The sequence below is a fragment of the Cherax quadricarinatus genome, chromosome 1 (genome assembly GCF_038502225.1).
Source record: "Cherax quadricarinatus isolate ZL_2023a chromosome 1, ASM3850222v1, whole genome shotgun sequence".
In the NCBI taxonomy this organism is placed as follows: domain Eukaryota; kingdom Metazoa; phylum Arthropoda; class Malacostraca; order Decapoda; family Parastacidae; genus Cherax; species Cherax quadricarinatus.
In genome coordinates, this window is record NC_091292.1 from 19,973,809 (window position 1) to 19,979,864 (window position 6,056).

Here is a 6,056-nt window from a genome sequence, read left to right on the forward strand (position 1 = left end):
GACATCAAATATTATCGAGGGGAATTTCTATCATCAAAACAATTTTCACAGCATATAAAATTCTTACTAGGATTTGGAAAAATTTGTGGTAACAATTGAAATTAATAGGCCTGGCAATGTTAGTTTACCTAGGTCTGGCAATGTTGTTAGTTTACCTAGGCCTGGCAATGTTGTTAGTTTACCTAGGCCTGGCAATGTTGTTAGTTTACCTAGGCCTGGCAGTGATGTTATTTTACCTAGTAAGCGGGTGGACAGTGACATAACAGATACTGCATGCATAATGTAGGACAGATTTTAAAGTATGTCATACATCATTCTAACAAGTTTCAAAAATTTGAACTACTACTCCATTGGGTTTAAATAAACAGAAATATAGATAAAAATGTAGAATGCTATATACAATCGAATACTTTTTAACTTAAATAGATACTGTATTTTAATTCCAAAAGGAGAATTTTTTTTATAGGATGAGCAAAACTTACTTTGCTTCTTATGAGTAAATGTCACTAATAATGGAACAGTATATGGTTTATAGCACCTACATATTTTGTTATTCACATTTGTAACTGAATTCTAGTGATGATTTATCACATGGTTGAGAAAAATCTTTGATATATGTGTGTGTGTGACTACAACCACTGTGATTATAAATTGATGCCTACATTCATACCTAACAGAAATGCTTTTCTATAGGTAGGTTTGAATTTGTAATTATCATGTACTTATTTTAAATCATTGTATTCCAAGCCATATATTTTATTTGTTCACATTAAGAGTAATATTTGGTTACTTTTGGACACTTGCCAGTATTATGTAGCTTTAGCATATAAAGGATTTGAGCAATAAACAAAGCACTTGTGTTAAAATATAATCAGTTTCCTCTGCTTGAAATTGTCTTCAAAATGGCTGTCAGTTACTTAATTGTTAAAATAATAAACCTTGTGTTGTCTAATTCTCCATCAAAATCATAATTTTAATTTTTAAAAGTAGTTCTTGCACGTTTACATCAGAATGATTCTCATAATATAATTTAGATAAATTTGTGGTACAGTGTATGGTATTTTGTAAATATTTTATTCCCACCTACATTCATTTATTCATAAGTTTAAATGACATATTGTTCAAAGCTGAGTTTCCAGGTTTCTTATTTACCATAAAGATCTTAATGAAAAGTTTATTATGGATTTTTGTGGGAATACTGTATAAATATTTAATTATAAAATCTAGGGACCATTTAAAAGGGATTTAATCCATGAAGTTTTCATGGATTAGCATTATAATAAGGTGGTAATGTTTCGAGTTTAAGATCCATTACCTGTTGGTGGTAATATGTAGAATGTCTGTAGATCTAGCATCCCTTATATTCATGTTATATATACCAAAGTTTGCTGTAGTAGATACTACATGCTTTTAGCTAGCTTTATGTGTTGAGGGATTTTTACTTAGTACAATGCTGTATTTATCTTTAGATATATCATGAAGTGCTTTAAGGTTTGCATGTATATTTTATTTTATTGCTGTGCTTGTAAAATTAGTGTTATTTAAAAGACAGTAATCAATTATGAAAAACTGTTTTAAAAAGTCTCTTATGATTTTGGGGCTAAGTTTTTTTTTTTTTTTTTTAATATGGCCATCGTGACCATTCTTGTCACTCGCAGCAATGAATATGAGGTGCAGTTGCTTAGGTAATTTATTTTGTAGTCATTATGCTTTTCTATTTTCTAGCAATGGCCATGTGATGCACATGTTTATGGTAAGAATTTTTATAATGGTACTGGCTTAACTATCTGACAATCTTATGGCATAAGACATGGAATCTTACAATTGTTGTGATAAATACAGTGTATTTGTGTATAGCTTCTCAGATGATAGTATGACTGTTTGCATGTCAGTTGACTGTTAACACAGTGCACTGTTCTGTGTGCTTTTTAATGTGATAAATATTGATGTCTAATGCAGGATAACCATAATATAACTTTCATAAATGTATGCAATAATTAAAGTGAGATTGTAACTGCAAGAAAACCTACAATATTTGTTAAATTTTTTTTTATTATAGTGAAATTTTTTACCCTTATACCAAAGTACTGTACCTTTTTAAGCAGACACAACCTATTTTCACATTTACTAGTTTTTGTGTGTGTGTGTGTTCCTTATGGCTTTTATTTGGTGATCAGTATAACAGGTAATGTACCATGCAGTGTAACTAGGAAAATATAAATGTGATTATTATATCAGTAATTATTTATAAAGCCATGTTAGTATATCAAATTTACATTGATAAATAACATCTGCAAATGCGAAATGTTTGTTACCATAAAAACGATGTAGCATTTGATGTTATGGAGATGCTGCATGATTGAGCTAAAAGGAAAAATTAGATTAAACAAAATGCTTAACTATTCTTGGTGTGATGAAGTGGGATTCTGTTTTTTAGTTTAAAATAGTTATGGAATGAACTCAGAAAGGAATGTCTAAATGAATTGAAGTTGAAAAAAAAAAAGGCATTATTGGAAAGTCTTAGTGTTTGTATTTAATATAAGATTGATTGATAGGAGTAGCTAGCATTTTAATACTGGTTTAGGAAATGTGAAACTATTTTCCAGAACATTTTTCATCATACATCTAATGGCACAAAATCTATGAAGGCATAGTATTTCCATCCTTTGTGACAGGAGAAAATAGATATAAAACAATATAATGCAATGTCAACCATATCAGTTACTGTTGCCTTTTTTAGTACCTGGTTAAGTACTTACGTACATTGAATTATTAGCAGTTTATGTTAATGCATATAATTTTATCAATACCGGTAATTGAAAAATACCCATATTATAAACATCAATTACAGGTACAGTGGGCAAATAATGATTTAATTGCTTAATTTTTTTTTTTTTTGATTGAGAATCGGCTACCATGTAATATTGAATCATTTTGGCTTTAATACTTTTTAATTAAAGTTCTTGATTTATAGCCAGTATGTAATATTTGAAGTGCCTGATTATTATTTGGTTGGCAGAAAGTTTATGCTTGCCCTTGGTAAGGCATTTTATGGTTTACTTTTTTAATTTATTTTTTTGATAAATTCACCTTATTAGTTTTCAGTATGTTATGTTTAGTCACACAAAATTATCTAACCTGAGTACATACATCAGCAATTTCTGATGAACTTGCATAATAATGCCTCTAATTTTAGGGAAAATAAAATTGTAAAAGAAAAATAATTATTTTGTACAAACTATAATGATATGAGATTCTAGATAAAATTTGCAGGTATAACTATATGCTGGAATAAAATTTTAGTTTCTAATGTGTGTCTTCATTTCTTCAAGATAGCTTTCGACATTATTTCACGTCAGTTTAACCAATCAGTTTTTATCTGAGCATAATCAATTTTGTAATAATAATAATAATTATTATTACTGGAGAGCCCCACTTACACAGCAGGTTAGGTTCCAGGCTACTGCTGTAAAGTGAAACAAAGCATTTTTTTCCACTTTCATATGCATATCAAAGCCTGATAACATGATTATCATATATTAAGTAAGCAATAGAGTTAGATCTAAAAAATGCATATACAGTACACATTACTTATGCCTAAAATCTTTTCGTAGTTAGCATTGTTAAGCGGAGTCCTGTATACTTAAGGAAAAATGCTAAACTATTAGTGGCCATAGTGCCTGCAGTACAGGACAATCAGGCTTGATCCAAGGAAGGGAAGGTTAAGTTTAATTTCTTGGATTAAAGAGTCCCTCACCAGCATCAAGGGCTCTCCATTGAGATGCAGCTATTTTGAATCTTCATCATACTATACATATCCTATCAGCTCTGCTTACGTAATTTACAAGGAAAAAAATTATAATTATTGGCCAATCCAGGCAGCTCTCTTTGTATGGTTGAGGAATTAGTTACAGTAGATGCTTGGGAATGCAATAACTGGAACTTCCCATGCCAGTACAGCCATATTAGAGACCAAGAGCTGCCCCAAATATTTGTTGTGTATAGCAACTCTTTCAAAATGGAGACTTCTGAAGATAAAAGTTCTTTGCAATAGAGAATTACTGTTCATTCCTTGGGCTACACAGAAAGGCTGCAACCTGTGAAGATTGAGGATTGCACCTGTACATTTCCTGCACGTGGGGACTTCTTAAGGGAGAGAATCGGTCTCCCTTCCCTCACTGAATGTAGTAGTAACAATACATGGAGAACCATGTGCACTTTTTCTCCCCATGAAATTGTGCCCCTAGAGCTTCTGCACTTTGGTGGGCACTACACAATGTTGAGCAAATAGAAAACTACCAGGCAATGGATTCATCTGAATCAGTTAGCTGGTAGTCCCTACAAGGAAGGTGCCTAAATGCTAGTGAGGGGCTTGTTTACTGAATTTTATTTTTTAACTTGTCAGTCATCTCCTGCCAACGCAAGGTGACCCGAAGAAGACATCACATTCACCAGCATTCACTCAATTGCTGACACTGCAATCAGATTATCCCTTTGATTGCAACAACCCCACCTCTTTAGAGTGTAGGCACTGCTTTCAACATCACCAAATTTCCCAGACTCCCTTCATCAGTTACCCTGCTCACACTTCAACAACACGTCCATTAAAAACCATTCTCTACTCCTATCCAACATGCTCATTTTTTTTTTTAAGCTTCTCGGATGGCTCCTTCCACCCCAAATTTTTTATTATTATTTTTTTTTCCAACACATCGGTCATCTCCCATCGAGGCAGTTTAAAGTGCAGGCACTGTACTTCCCATTTCCAGGACTCAAATTCAGCTAACTGGTTTTCCTGAATTCCTTCACAAAATATTACCCTGCTTACACTCCAACAGCTAGTCAGGTCCCAAAAACCATTCGTCTTCATTCACTCCTATCTAACACGCTCACACATGCTTACCTGGAGAGAGTTCCGGGGTTCAACGCCCCCGCGGCCCGGTCTGTGACCAGGCCTCCTGGTGGATCAGAGCCTGATCAACCAGGCTTGCTGGAAGTCCAAGCCCCTCGCCCACAAAACCTCTACCCCCTCCCTCCAACCTTTTTGAGGACGACCCCTATCCTGCCTTCCTTTCCCTACAAATTTATACACTCTCCAAGTCCTTCTACTTTGATCCATTCCCTCTAAATGACCAAACCACCTCAACCCCTCTTCAGCCCTCTGACTAATACTTTTAGTAACTCCATACCTCCTCCTAATTTCCACACTCCAAATTCTCTGCATAATATTTACACTACACATCGGGCTTAGATATGACATCTCCAATGCCTCCAGCTGACTCCTCGCTGCAGCATTTGGAACCCAAGCTTCACACCCATGTAAGAGTGTTGGTACCACTAGAGTTTCGTACATTCCCTTCTTGGCCTTCATGGATGTTTTTTGTTTCCACAGATACCTCAATGCACCACTCACCTTTTTTCCTTCATCAATTCAACTACTCAGATATGGGAAACTTGAAGAAATAAAAAATGTGTCAGAGTATATGACAAATTCTAACCATACAATAGAGCAGAAAAGTAATCTGAAGGACCTGGGAGTGATGTCAGAGGATCTCTCCTTCAAAGACCACAACAATGTATCTACCTCATCTGCTAGGAAAATGATAGGATGGATAATGAGAACCTTCGAAACTAGAAATGCCAGGCCCATGGTGCTCTCTAGGCTGGAATCCCCTCGAGGAAGGTTCCTTGATGTTGGTGAGGGGCTCTTGATTTAGGGAATTGGATCTGTGCTCCAGTTCCCCGAATTAAGCCTGAATGCCTTCCACATCCCCCCCATCCCCAGGCGCTGTATAATCCTCCGGGTTTAGCCCTTCCCCCTTGATTATAATAATAATCTAGGCTGGAATACTGCTGTACACTAATGGCCCCCTTCAAGGCTGGCGACATTGCAGACCTGGAGAGAGTACAAAGAACTTCCACGGCACACATAAGTACAAGGCACCTAAACTACTGGGAACGGTTGAAGGTTCTTGATCTGTATTCCCTTGAATGCATGTGAGAGAGATACATGATAATATACAATTGGAAGGTCCTGGAGGGAATGGCACCAAACC